Raw genomic sequence first — 15,481 nt, 5'->3', positions numbered from 1 at the left:
TAATTTCACAGCTCTCTTTTGGGTTGTGATTTATAAATTGAGAAACATTGCTCTGAAAGATGTTACCCAATTTGCTAGTTGAGTTCACTACGCCCTCCACATGGAGCATCAGAGTCTCTTTTACATTAGGGATTTGAAATAAGATGTTTCTCATTTTAAAAACGAAGAAACAAATGAACAAAAGCACATTTGGAAGTTCCTTGAGTGAATGGATCTGAAGTTGTTGGTTGTAGGAAAATATGACTGAAACTGTGGTAAATAGCCTTGAAAGGAAAAGTGATGGCAGTGGAGGGAACAAAGAAACCGGAAGAAAAAGTGGCAGTCCTCAAATATTTGAGCAGCTACAAAGGTAACCAGATATTGGTTGGTGTGTGTGTCAGGGGGAGGCTAGGCATTTAATATTTTTTAATTAATTGCTTATTTTCATTTTCATTTGAAAGGCAGATGAACAAAGGGACAGAGAGATAGAAAGATAAAGAGGGAGATCTTTACAAAGGAATGAGGCCCAAGTGCACTAGACAGGGCCTAGAACAAAGGACAGAGTCATTATTAGAGGAGCTAAGAAAGGTGCTGTCTAAGCTACAATTGTTTTCTGATTGAGAGGCAAATAGAACCTGATAGAAGGGGCTTGATAATAATCTGGTGGGCTTTAGGCCTTGTAAGTGAAGAGGCCCAGACCTATCTATCTCTTCACATGGGGTATATCCTAAGGGAGGTGTGAACCTCCTAGGGGAAGGCACTCTGTTGACTTTCATTACTTGGCTGGCCTGGGAGGAGAGCTGGCCAGGTAAAGGCAGGGGGCATCTCTAACAAGAAATTTACAGTTCTGCCTGCAATGTTGCTGACCCTACTTGACCATCCCCTCAGCTGCAGTGGTCACTTTGGAAGTTGGGCTGAGTGAAGGGCTTTTCAGCTTAGAGCCAATAAGATCTGTGGCTCTGACCTGGGCATCCTTCGACTCCAGGGCAGGTCCATTTCCAGTGATCCAACTCTTGGCTGGCAGAGCTGCCAGGGCTCTTCACAAGCTGACTTCTGCTGAAGCCCAGGCTTACCACATTGAAAGCCACTGCAGTGGACTGGCCTGTTGGGTCTCCTTGAGGGCAGATCACTGTACAGATCAGCCATTAATAGGCCTGCCACCCATTGCTTCTGATGCCGAGCTTTCTTTTCCTCCTGGTTTGTGTTAAAGCAGACCAGAGGATGCAAGTCAAGGGAGTGCCCAAGTCCCATCTCTAATCTTCGGTGGCCTGAACTACAAGTCTATAGTCACAGGCATGTTCTGTAGTAGTTTTTCTAAGGTAGACAATGCCCATGAGGAAAATTATATTCTCACTTTAAAACTTTCTTTCCCTTTGGTCTGAAAGGGAGGTTTTTTCTACTTACTGTATACTTCACTGATGGCGAAGTGAATCTAGCTATGAGATTATTATTTAAGTTCTTATTTTGGCTATGCTATTACAGAAAAATGTTAGCCATCTCTTTTATAAGGTCTAAAGATTAAATTGTGCATCCTACAGATTCCTTCATAATAGAATTAGTTTCCTACCTTGAAGAGAATAGAGAAATGAAAGAACAAGTTGGGCTTAGAATAGAGAAATGAGGGAGCAAGTCCTAGATCGCTTGCTGACAATAGCAATATCACATGAATACTTAGCAAACCGTTTCAACCACTAGATAACAACTTAAGAAAACATTTACCAGAAGGTCCAATGCCTTCTATATCACCAATGGCTCTACTCCCAACCTGTGTGTACTGATGGTCCTCTTCCCCACTTCATGCTGTATAATTGTTCAAACCTGGTAAATGCCACTCTTAGGATCATTGGTTACTATCCTCACTCTGTCTTTTATGACCTTGTCTAAATATGATCAGAGTCAGTAAACTTGGAAGGCTTCCATAGTCTTGGCAACTCATGACGACAGCCTAGGATGGTTACTGGCGCCATAAACTAGAGTGTCAATTTGTTGGGTCAACAACAGGAGCCACTGTGCAGTTGCTCCTCATGCGGGATCTCTGTCCTTAATGTGCTGTACATTGTGATTTAATGCTATAACTAGTACTCAAACAGTATGTTTCACTTTGTGTTTCTGTGTGGGTGCAAACTGTTGAAATCTTTATACTAAATTGATCTTCTGTATATAAAGAGAATTGAAAATGAATCTTGATGCAAATGGAAGGGGAGAGGGAGCGGGAGAGGGGAGGGTTGCGGGTGGGAGGGAAGTTATGGGAGGGGGAAGCCATTGTAATCCATAAGCTGTACACTGGAAATTTATATTCATTAAATAAAAGTTAAAAAAAAAAAAAGAAAAAATAAATAAAGAGGGAGATCTGGCTCACTTCCCAAGTGCTTACAACAGCCAGGCCTGGGCCAGGCCAAAAATAGGAGCCTGGTATTCAATGCAAGACTGCCACATGAGTGATTGAGACCGAAGTACTTGCATAATCAACCTGCTGCCTTCCAGCATACACATTAGCAGGAAGCTGCACTCAAATGTGGGATGTGGGTTTCCCAAATGGCAACTTAATTACTGCTTCTCATGCCCATCCCAGAACCCAGGGTGGATAGTCACTCATTCAGTCTTCTAAGCATTTATTGAACATCAGCTACTTGTTTATTTCTGTGCTAGAGACTGAAATCTAAAAAGATAGCAAATGTGACTGAGTAATCTTTATGAAAAGATTTATGGTTTTCCAATGATGTGAGACTTAAGCATGACAGCTAATGCAAATCTATATAGATATCCAGAGTATTTAGAAATGATTTAATTTTTTGAGTGGCTTTATTACTGATTCATATAACCCTTTGTTTACCAGGATTACCACTTGAGTCCATTCCTAAATACTTCTAAGTGTTCACTAATGTGCAGGTGCTCTAAGAAGTTACAAAGCAGCAGACGCTCTCAGAAAAGGGGCTAGAAGCTTACTAACCCAGCCAAAACTTGTCCCAGTACTGCCCTCACCGTTCCCCTTTCCAGCTGAGGCATGAGACTATAAAAGAACTTCCATCTGAACTTTAAAGAAGATTTGTAGAATTCTAGCTTTAAACATTTTTTCCTGAGAAAAATCATTAAGCCTTCTTTTTAATTTAAATTATTCAATTCGCAGGTAAGCATATATGTTAATGAATATATCAATCTTCTCAATTTCTCCCAAAGTCTGAGTCTTGGTTTTACTGTTTTGGGCTTCTGCTAAACTCTTTTGAACTCAAAAAATAAATCCATTAGAAATTTGACCCCCATCATTTTACTGTATGGAAATTCAATGCTAAAGCTTGTTTGAGGTGATCTGTGAGATTATTATCAATATATTGAAGATAAAGACAGACATATTTGGTTTAATATAAAGTTAAACTTCTAAGTGTAAGAGCCACTCAGGTAGGTAATAAGTTTCCTCAATGTAAGAGACATTCAAGGTTTAAGAATAGCTGAAGATTACCTGGGCTTCTGGTAGGATGAGGAGAGAGAAGTTATACAAAATTGCCATTCAGCTTCCTACCAACCTGGACACTGTATGTACAGATTAAACAGTGACTTCTTCAACCCACAGCTGCTTTCTTTTCCAGAAGAGCTTCCTTACCTCCCAGAATCACATCCCAAATTACAAAATGGCTTTCTCCTTAAATGAGTTTAAAGTATCAATTTTATCTAAATCAATCAGTACAGACTTTATAAAGAGTCTCTGAAAACATTGCCACAGCCCAGCAAAATCAAATTATTAATAACAATAATTACTAATAATTAAAATAGCAACAAAGTACCAATAACATCAATGATTTTTCTTAATTGTTCTTAATCGTCTGTTGTATAGCAAATGCTGGTCTACATGCTTTAAGAACACTAATTTAATAATAAAACTATCAAGTGGTACAGCTCTTATTCTTCTTAACAGATAAAATTAAGAGAGAAGACACAAGTCATAAGACCACTTGTAAGTGGCAGAATATGAAGTCAGTGAGTGTACTAACTCCAGAGAATAAACTCAGAACCACTAACCTACATATAATGTCGTTAAGTGGATGTCTCTGACACTTCCTAATATGTGTTTAGTCATTTAAACCATTGAGAATCATGAAGCAGAACTCTCCATAGGTTCTCTGTTGCAATGCATGCCTGTTACAAAAGACAGAATAACCAGACACAAACAAGAGTATATTGACATGTATATTCCCTGTGCACAAGGGAGACAATCAAGGAATTAGTAATTTTCAAAGAAGTGGCTTGGAATTTCAGCTTATAAGGCCTCTTCAACAAAGAGTGATACCTTTTTTAGAAAAGTGACAAGACAAAGGAAAGAGAGTTTGAATGTCCATACGCACAGGCAACTACCTGGGGATGGGCAATTAGGTGGCAGGTAAAGGCTCCTTAGTAATGTTTGTTACTGCAGATTCCTTCACACCATTTCTAAACTGACTAGGGCCCAAGGTTGACTTTTGTGATTAACCTTTGTTCTCCTCAGATAGAAAGGGGATAGGGGAGCAGGATACCTTTTGTCTATAAATCTATATATTGTTGTTGTTTTTTTTTTGTTTGTTTTTTGTTTTGTTTTGTTTTGTTTTGTTTTTTGACAGGCAGAGTGGATAGTGAGAGAGAGAGACAGAGAGAAAGGTCTTCCTTTTTGCCGTCGGTTCACCCTCCAATGGCCGCTGCGGCCAGCGCATCGTGCTGATCCAAAGCCAGGAGCCAGGTGCTTCTCCTGGTCTCCCATGCGGGTGCAGGGCCCAAGCACTTGGGCCATCCTCCACTGCCTTCCCGGGCCATAGCAGAGAGCTGGCCTGGAAGAGGGGCAACCAGGAAAGAATCCGGCGCCCAACTGGGACTAGAACCCGGTGTGCCAGCGCCACAAGGTGGAGGATTAGCCTGTTAAGCCACAGCACTGGCTTATGTCCTACTTTTAAGCAAGCAGAGGAAGGGGCAGCCAGCTTTTCTGCATATGTTTTTTGGTTCAACAACCCTTCATATTTAGGGTTGCAATATTCTGTTCCCTGTAATCATATACATTATAGCTTAAATATCCTTCTTAAAATTTGAAATACTATATCATAAATTTTCTTCAATGGGAAATGGTAAGTAATTTCTAGTACATCTATCCAGTCAAGTTTTAAGAAACCATTAAAATGCTTTTGACAAAGAGCTGTTAGTAGATGGAAGAAATGTATGCAGTTACAGCAAATGAAACAGTAAAGTTCAAAATGTTGGTATAGTGTGAGCTCCTCTTAGTTTAAAAACATGTTCATGAATAATACCTAGGAGTATGCTTATTGAAGCTCAATTCATAATAGCTAAGACATGAAATGAACCTAAATGCCTGTCAACTGAAGACTGGATAAAGAAATTATGAGATATGTACTCTATGGAATACTATACAGCTGTAAAAAAAACAAAGGAAATCCAGTCATTCGCAATAAAATGCATGAATCTGGGAAACATCATACTGAGTGAAATAGTGTCATATGTTCCCCCTGATCTGTGATAACTAATAGAGTACCTAAAAAGAAATTTGTAGAAGTGAAATTGACACTTTGAGAAGCAAGGACTTGAACTGCCTTTGTCTTGACTGTTGAGGAATAGTTTTTTTTTTTTCCTTCTTAATACTATTTATTGAACTCTTTACTTAACATGGAGTTAATTGTATGTGTATAAAGTCAATGGAAAATAGATCTCAGTCAAAAATAAGTGTGGGAATAAGAGAGGGAGGAGGAAGTTTATAACTGTAAAGCTATATAGTTCTGCATACATTCCTACAAACTTAATTCTAAGGATACAGTTTAAAAACTTGCTATGGGACTCCAATCCCATTAAGCTGGGTGGTAAAAATACCATCTTAAGTGTTAAAGTGATCATATTAAGTGTTAAGTTATCATATAGATAGGATTTAAGTGCTAAAGTGATCATATAAATAAGATCAAGTGTCTGGCAATAATGACAGAATTTAAAAGGAGAGAATGTTCCAACATGGAAAGTAGTCTACACAGCAGATTCATAGAATGACAATCACTCTAAACAACACCCTGACTTCTGAATCAGCCCTTAAGGCATCCTGGTCTGGCTGAATAGCCCATGAGAGCATTTCAGGCATAGAAAACCAAGACACTGTGGCAAAAGAAAAAAAAAATGTCCTGCATGAAGGATCTCTGTGAATAAGACCCCAGTGGAAAGAAGTGGCCGCCAAAGAAGAGTATACATTTCTTTGAAGGGACAAGAGAACTTCCACTTTGCTTATGGCCTCGTCTAAATACTCACAGAGACTGTGGATTTCAAAGGCTTCCATAGTCTTGGCAGCTCATGTCAAGAGCCTTGAGTGATCACTGACATCATACATAAGAGTGTTAATTGTTAAATTAACAACAGGAGTTATTGTGCATTAACTTCCCATGCAGGACCTCTGTCCTCAATGAGTTGTATTAAGAGAATTAATGGTAAAACTTGTTCTCAAACAGTTTTGTGTGTGTGTATGTGTATGTGTGCAAATTGTTGAAATCTTTACTTAATATAGAGTTGGTCTTCTGTGTATAAAGTTAATTGAAAATGAAAAAAAAGAAAGAAATACCTTGGGTTGGGCATTTGTCCTAGCAATTAATATATGTTACAGAGCCTGGGTTCAGTACCACCTCCAGCTCCTGACTCTGTGTTAATGATAATGCAGACAGTTAGTATTGACTCAAGTAAATGGATTCTTGCCATCCACCTGGGAGATCTGGATTGAGTTCTTGGCTTCTGACTTTGGTCTGCCTCATTCCTGATTTAGGAGTCATTTGTAACAGTGAAGCAACAAATTGCAGCTCTCTATTGCTCTTGCTCTCTCTTTCTCAAAAAATGAATGAAAGAAAAATATCTAGAAAAAAATGACTAAAGTACTCAGAATAATTGATCCTTTTCTTTAAGAAGCTCTTCTGTTTTTTTTTTTTTTCTGGCAATGAACTTGAATTATTTCTACCACTCTTTTTTTAAAAGATTTATTTACTTGTTTGTTTTAAAGCCAGAATTACAGAGAGAGAGGGAGAAATAGAGAGCGATCTTCCATTTCTTAGTTCACTCCCCAGATGGCCACAATGGCCAGGGCTGAGCCAGTCCTGGATCTAGGTGCCAGGATCTTCTGAGTCTTCCACTTGGGTGCAGGGACCCAAACACTTGAGTCATCCTCCATTGCTTTCCCAAGCACACTAGCAGTGATCTGGTTCAGAAGTGAAACAACTGGAACTCAAACTGGTGCCCATATGGGATACTGGCACTGCAGAAAGTGGCTTAAGCCCCTGCACCACAGTGCTGACCCCACCATTTTTTTAAAGGTTAATTTTGACTTTGTTCCTATAAAGCAGTTTATTTTTCTCATATCAATTGTTTGGTTTCTGCTTTGACATTATGGTATATAAAGTATCATGCTCTTTTCTTTAATGAAAATTTAGTTAAATGGTCATATGTTTACTTAGCAGTGAATGAATCTGTATAGAAATGGCCAACTCAGTGTCACTATAAAACATATACTTGTTAAGGTACAAAAGGACTGCCAATTCAACTTTGCCCAGCATGGAGTCTGTGGGTTTAAAAGCTTTGTTGTAATCAGCAGCCCTGAGAACTACGATCTTGTATTTTTCAGCTTAAAAGAGGTGGTGTAGACTGGTTGGGCTGATTCAGAAGACTTAGTGATGTGATTGTAGTCAGTTTTGGTTGGTCCTCCTAGTGTGTGCTGTCTGCAGTCCCAGGGTGTAGTGCCTGGCTTAGGGGCAGAGGAAAAGTAAATCTTGTTTAACTAGGGGTGATGAGCCTAAGGAGGCATAGGGTATTCCATTTTCACAAAGTCTTGGGCCTTCCCACGCAGAGGCTGTTATAGTTTGAAATATGTGTTTAGAAAACACTACTTTTGTTTTTGATTCATGAACTGTCATTTCAGTACCACAAACTTTGTTTCATAATTTTCTCCTACTTTGCTTTGATTCTAAATGGAAGTGTTTTTACAATTTTAAATGTTCTACCTAGAGTCACCAATGAGTGACCAATGATATTATCTCTAGTGACAACAAACGTCAAAAGTCAGAAGAATTACATAAGCGTGCTTAGGTTTACCAGAAGTTGTAGGAAGAGAGCAATGGCAGCTTTGACTGTGGTGGATTGTTTTCTACATTCTGTATTTGTGGGAAATATTCCTTATGAAGCTACTGAAGAACAATTAAAGGACATCTTTTCTGAGATTGGACCTGTTACTAGTTTTAGATTGGTATATTATAGGGAGACAAGAAATCCAAAGGGTACGGCTTCTGTGAATACCAAGACCAAGAGACAGCACTTAGTGCCATGTGGAGCCTGAATAGACATGAATTCAGTGGGAGAGTACTTTGAGTGGAAAATGCAGCCAGTGAAAAGAACAAAGAACTCAAGAGCCTTAGAACTGGTGCCCCAGTCATTGAGTCACCTTATGGAGAGACCGTCAGTCCTGAGGATGCTCCTGAGTCCATTAGCAAAGCAGTTGCCACTCTTCCACCAGAGCAGATGTTTGAGGTGATGCAACAAATGAAGCTTTATGTCCAGAATAGTCCCCAGGAAGCACAGAACATGTTACTTCAGAACCCTCAGCTGGCATATGCTTTGCTGCAAGCACAGGTAGTGATGAGAATTGTGGATCTGGAGATTGGCCTGAAAATTCTGCATCACCAGACAAATATCCCAGCAGATTACAGGCAACCCCAACCAGTCTATGGTGCTGAGCCTGGCTCTGGATCTAGTGTTTCGATGAACCAGCCAAATCCTCAGGCCCCTCAGACCCAGTCTTTGAGTGGAATGCACATCAATGGTGCACCTCCTCTGATGCAAGCTTCTATGCCAGGTGGTGTTCCAGATCAGGGCAGATGGCAGCTGCTGTCACAAGACCTGGCCTTGGTTCTTTAGCTCCTGGAGGAGGAATGCAGACCCAGGTTGGAATGCCAGGAGGTGGACCAGTGCCCATGGAATGATGACAAGTGCCGATGCAAAACCCCAGAGCAACTCTACAGCGTGGATCTTTGCCTGCCAATGTCCCAACTCCTCGAAGTCTCCTAGGAAATGCTCCAAATGACCCATGGGGAGACACTTTACTTTCTGTAACTGGAGATGTAGAGGCTAGAGGTTACCTGGGACCACTTCATCAGGGTCCACCCATGCATCACGTCCCTGGCCATGAAAGCCATGGCCTACCCCAACATGAGATGAGGGGAGGGCCACTAGCTGAGCCTAGACCTCTGATGCAGAGCCAAGAGGACCCATGCTATATCAAAGGGTCTACCTTTGGATGACAGAGATAGATGAGATCCATGAGGAATAAATGCATTAAGTATGGAGGTCCAAGCCATGGAGGCAAGAGGATTAGATGCCAGAGAATTGGAGGCCAGAGTGATGGAAGCCTGTGCCATGGAGGCCTGTTCTATGGAGGCCCATGTCATGGAAGTCCATGCTATAGAAGTCAGAGGAATGGAGGCTAGGGACATAGACACCAGGGTCCTAGTGCCTGGACCTAGAGGACTTCTACCTAGTAGAATGCCAGGTCCCAGTCCAATTAATATGGCAGTTCATCCCCAGGGAACCAGACAGGTCCCAGTCATGCAGGGAGCAGGCATGCAAGGAGCAAGCCTGCAGAGTGGAAGCCAGCCTGGTACCTTTAGTTCTGGGCAGAACCAAGTCACTCCACAGGATCATGAGAAGGTGCTTTGATTATGCAGGTTCTTCAGCGGACTGCAGACCAGATTGCCATGCTGCCTCCTGAGCAAAGGCAGAGTGTCCTAATCTTAAAGGAACAAATCCAGAAATCCACTGCAGCACCTTAAAAGGTTTTCAAAGCCACCTGACAGCAGATCTGGAAATTATTTCCATAACTTTATTAAAATGTTGCAAAAAGATGACTTCAGTGTCCTAACCCCTGACTAACTCAGTTGGTGCCAAGCGGAGGACTCCCATCACCTTCTCTCAGAAAAAAACTGATTCATTTTGTTGTCTTAGTTTGTATATTTTCTGTGACTTGAAATAAACTTTGAACAAATTTGAAATAAACTTTGAACACTGCAGATTGATATCCATGACCTTTTTGGTTGAAACCTTAGATGTGTTTTCTACTCTCCTACAGCATTGTACTTTAATGTTATATTGCAGCTTGCTCTTTAGGTTAACAATTCGTTCTTCTTGCTAATATTTGAGAATTTCTCAGAAGCAGTGTTTTCTGAAATTTAGTTTTTGCTTAATTTGCTTCCAGCAAGAATAATAAGGCTTTGCCCTTTAGAAACTCTCTCAAAACTCTGAGTCTTTGGGAGAAAGCAGCACATGCTTAGAACTGTAAAATGGTCAAAAGGCCACCAAAGCAAAGAGCACAGCACAGCAATTTGTTTAGTTTAGAAACATCTAAATATCAAAATGCATTTTTTGTCAATAGCGGATCTGAACATTCATAGTTCAAGGTTAAGACAAAAGATTGTGTTGGTGCTGGTTTGAATATATCAACAAGACTCTGACATTTTCTTGTCTGTTCTAAAACTTCAGTCTTGTAGTCAACTTTAAAAACCCACTAATTTTTCACATGTTCAAGATGAAATAAAAACAACAGAAATCAAGTGGAAAAAATACATTTCATCCTATCTTCCAGGAAATTACTAACCTGCAGCCCTACATTATAAACCAAATTTGTCCTGGGAACTTAAAACATAGAAAGCTCTAGAACTTTTATGGTTTATTTTAAGAAGACCAAATGAGGAGGACAAGCATTCAGGTTGCCTGGTAGGTCTGTTCCTGCTTCCTACCTTGCAGATAGTTCTGAACATAATCAGTGCTGTAACCTGGGGTCTTCTTGCCTAGTATTCCTTCTCCCCCGCCCCCCCCCCCCCCGTAGTGGCATTAAGGAGGAACATCATTTCTCTCCATCAAGCCAACTTCAAGAAGTTAAAAATTACCTTAATAATTAGTAAAGTTCTACTGGAACCACTTTTGATCCTATTTGTATTCTCAGAATACTACTCCCTGGGTTAGGGATTATGGTCAGATCAATTGAAAACCTGGCATAGGCTTAGAGAATGTAATAGCATATTGCTTTACATGGCAAGCAAAAGAATGCAAAGATAAGCAGCTTGATAGACATTGAAATGGAGGAATTTTCTACTCATGATACATAATCATTTACAACAAATAAATAAGCTATTTCATATTAACCTAGCAAAGAAAACATGCTCAAAACAGCTGAAGAGATTTCTGGGTATCCTGCTCATCTCCAATTCAGTTTGAATGACAATTGTGCAGAGTTTATTATTTTCGTTACCTTTTAAGTCCACTTCCATGAATACCAGGACCTTGATATGCTGATTTGAGACCAGAGTAAAACCTTACTCATCAAGAACTCATAAGTTTCAGGGAACAGAACACTAGCTTTCCAAATCAAGGGCCTTGGCGATGAGAATAGTTGGTCGGCAGTTGTCTAAAAGGAACCACGTTTTTGATGTTACATTGCTTATTTTCCTAAAGTCTTATTAAAGTTCATTTAGGTAACTGAAATCCAAGTGAACAAATTGGCAATAGTGTTGGTATCCCAATCTATCCTTACAGAAACACCTATCTTTTACTGGTGTAATAGCACAGTTAGGTATCATGGGTCCATGAGCTACGTTTATTGTGTTGAGACTAGTGACTAAAAAACCAATCTCATTAATCCTTCATGTCATACCAGAGGTTTCTGAATAATTAGAAACAACCATTTGTTCATTCTTGGTCACTTAATTGTAGGAAAATTGGTGTTATAATGCTAATTCAGTAGGAACATTCTCATAAATCTATAACGAGTTGAACTCTGGGCATAACTAAATGTGAAGTTTTTTCCCCTCTTTTGAGGGCCTGGGGCTTCTTTTCTCCTAGTGATTCATGGTGACTACTAACATCCCAGAGCAGATGTGGTAATTGTAGGCTAAGGTTGTAGATGACAGAAATAACAAGCATTTTGATAAGACAAAGAAATGACCTTTTGCTTATGTCATTTGGTGAATGATTATTTGGTGAATAGGGAGGTAGTAACCATCCTCCCCCCTCCAAAAAAAAAAAAAAACTATTAAAATTGTAAATTCTGGGGCCGGCACCCTGGCACAGTAGGTTAATCCTCTGCCTGCGGTGCCCGTATCCCATATGGGCACCTCTTTCAATCGAGCTCTTTGCTGTGGCCTGGGAAAGCAGTGGAAGATGGCCCAAGTGCTTGGGCCCCTGCACTTGCATGGGAGATCGGGAAGAAGCACCTGACTCCTGGCTTCGGGTTGGCACAGCTCTGGCCATTGTGGCCATTTGAGAAGTGAACCAATGGAAGGAAGACCTTTCTCTCTGTCTCTCCCTCTCACTGCCTGTAACTCTACCTCTCAAATAAATAAAATTTTAAAAAAAGAAATTGCAAATTTTTAGTTTTTAAACAAGACATTAATAAGTCCCCTTAATAAAAACAGTGATAAGGAGCCTTTGTGTTGACTACAAAAGTCATCTTAAGATGGAGTTCAAATTTTTTCAGTTATTTCTCTACAGAATAATAGATGACAGGATAGCTGACTTTAAATTATAATACAATTTTGGTTACAATTTACAAATGTTCAAGATTTTCTTTCCCAAATGGAAAGCCCAGAAAATGCAACAAGAGTCATTAAGCAACAAAAAAAATCCTTCATTTTTATGACAAGCAAAATTAAAGCATAAATTGCTGTTCACACAGTGTAAGATTATGTTTAATGTAGTAGAATGTATGTAGTTGGTGTTATGTGGGGATAGAGGTCTTGGTAATTTTATGTTCATTGTTTATTATTAATTTATTATTAAATTTTTGTTGTTATTCAATAAATTTTTATTTAAAGAGGAAAAAAATCAGAATTGAAACCTCCTAACTTTGCTTGTTAGATAATTGATTAAAGAGAAAGAAATACTTCACAGATTTACACATCTCTCCTGGGTGGAAGCATTCTTGGCCTATAATTATCTAAAATAATTTATGACAAGAACTTCATGGTTGAGTGCCCTGGAAGTTAACAAACCAACATTTGTAATCCTGCCTGCATCATAGAAGGAAAGAACAAAAAATGAAGCAACAGTATTCTACCAATTTTAATGTATTCCAAGGCAAGTCTTCTGTGTAGCACAATTTTGCAAATATAGTTGGCCTGTGTGGCCATGGGTTCCATATTCTCAAATTTAACTAACTGTGCAAAAAAATGTGTCTGTACAGAATGTGTACAGACGTCTTCCCCTTGTCATCATTCCCTAAACAATAAATATAGCAACTATTTACAAGGCACTTATATGGTACTAAGTACTATAAGGTATCTAGAGATGACTTAAAATATGTTGGAGGATTCACTTAGGCTATACACAAACATTGTGCCATTTTAAATGAGGAACTTGGGCATCTATAGATTTTGGAGTCCATGAGGAGTTGAAGTTCTCGGGGCCAAACCACCTTGAAAATGGAGGGATGACTGTTGGTAAAATGGCTATAAAATCCCTGTTTTGTTTTAAGCTAAAATGCAGGAGTCATATATAGGTTCCCAAGAACTGAACCTATGTCATGAAGGAGGACCCTGTAATTCAGGACTAAACTAATAACGTTTTAACCGTGAGACAGGTTATTGCCAAAAGTAGAGTAGGAATGGCACCTTACCTTAGAGTTGTTCAGATGTGTCCAGGGATTTTTGTTTAGCCTTTTGTGATTTATGAAACCGGGCCATCAGAAATGCTATGCTGGGTTGTACTAGTAGTATCTTCAGTCAAATAAAGATCCCAAACATTACAAAGTGACATGAGAAATGCTGAAATAAAGGAGGTGCTATGGGAATAGTGGCACACTAAGTCATTAACTCAGTGTGAAAAATTAAAAAAGACTCCTAGAAGCGGCAGTGTTCAACTGTGTTTTAGAAGAATGAGTGGAGTGTACTAAAAGGAAGAAATAGGTTCTGTAAAGTCCTCAAATTTTCCAAGAAGAAGATAAGAGATACTGTTAGGAAAGCAAAATTGTGAAGGAGTTTTATATACTCCACTAACTATGTGGCTTTATGCTATTCTTGATGAGAAGTTAACAGAGGATCTTAACACTGGTGAGAGAAAATCAGGTCATCATTTTAGAGTCCTCTGACCACTGGAGTGGCTAACACAGTAAGGGAAGGTTAGATAGAGGAATTAGGGGCTGACATTGTGGCACAGCAAGATAAGCTATGGCCTACAATGCCGGCATCCTTTATGAGTGCCACCTGGGAAAGCAGCTGAGGGTGGCCCAAGTGCTTGGGTTCCTGCCACCCGTGTGGGAGAACTTGGCTGGCTGGAGCTCCAGGCTCTTGGCTTCAGCCTAGCCCAGCCCCAGCTGTTGCAGCTATTTGGGCAGTGAACCAGCAGATGAATAGTATCTCTCCCAGCTGCCTACCTTCTACCTTTGCCTTTCAAATAAAGAAAATTTTAAAAAATGTTTTAAAGAGTGGGAACAAATTTGGAAAGAGTTTACCCATGTAGTGGCAGTGGCAACAGAGAGGAACTTACAGACTAGAGTGACGTTTTAGTAGAATTCATGGGATTTGATGGCTGTTTAGATGTAGAATTGATGTTTGTAGGATGAAATTTCTAGCTAAAATTGCCATATTTGTGGCACCATTAACCAAAGACTTTATGCCCTCTAAAATCCAAGAATTGTTCCAAATCCATCTCACATCCATAGTTGACTTCTTTTGTCTAATGATTATGTGATATCTGACATTTCTACTAAAGTTTTTTTATAAAAGGATATTTCCTTTGTTTGGCCTCCTTAAACACACAGTTTGAAGATGATACAAGAACAAATGTGAGTGATTTGACCAAAACTGCCCAACTGATTTTTGCAGGGTGGGACAGAACCAAGTCATCGTATTGCAGTTTTTTACGTTTTAAATGAAATCATAAATCTGGTAGCCATGCCTCCCTACCTTTTTTTCATTGCCGCTGGGTAGCTGGTGGGGAGTGAAAGTGGCAATCACAATGTAGCCTCTATCTAGAACAGTCCCTGGATTCCTGGGTCCCTCCACACTCTCATCTGTTCAGAGGGCTTGACTTAAAATCAGCGTCACCCTCAAATCTGTTTTCAGCTTATATTAACCAGGGAATACATGGATTTGTTGATCATATTGGATGAGATTCTCCATGCAGAGGCTGTGGAAATAAACCTGTTCCATTTCCTGGAGGTAAGCACTGCTTCAATACTGTTAACAAAGCACAAAATCTCAACCTCAATGAACAGAGGAGAGGGACAGTTTTGGTCCCTGCAAATCAGAAATTCTCTACTAAAAGTACTGCAGTTATTTTTCAATACTAGGAGAGTCATTTATCAGTTCTTTTTTTTTTTTAAGATTTATTTATTTATTTGAAAGAGTTACACAGAGAGAGGAGTGGCAGAGAGAGAGGTTTTCTATCAGATGGTTCACTCCCCAATTGGCCGCAACGGCCGGAGCTGCGCTGATCCGAAGCCAGGAACCAGGAGCTTCTTCTGGGTCTC

General features: G+C 39.7%; 1 protein-coding gene and 1 pseudogene across 3 annotated transcripts in view; both read left to right on the top strand.

The window, feature by feature from the left end:
• DLG2 (discs large MAGUK scaffold protein 2) overlaps positions 1-15,481 on the top strand; it is a 2,175,716-nt gene that overhangs the window by 1,874,618 nt on the left and 285,617 nt on the right. The window lies entirely within an intron of this gene.
• Positions 8,084-9,791, top strand: LOC133764603 (cleavage stimulation factor subunit 2-like; annotated as a pseudogene).

This window comes from Lepus europaeus, chromosome 7 (assembly GCF_033115175.1).
Source record: "Lepus europaeus isolate LE1 chromosome 7, mLepTim1.pri, whole genome shotgun sequence".
NCBI classification, from domain to species: domain Eukaryota; kingdom Metazoa; phylum Chordata; class Mammalia; order Lagomorpha; family Leporidae; genus Lepus; species Lepus europaeus.
The sequence above is the reverse complement of the archived record's forward strand: the minus strand, read 5'-3'. Positions and strand labels throughout refer to the sequence as shown.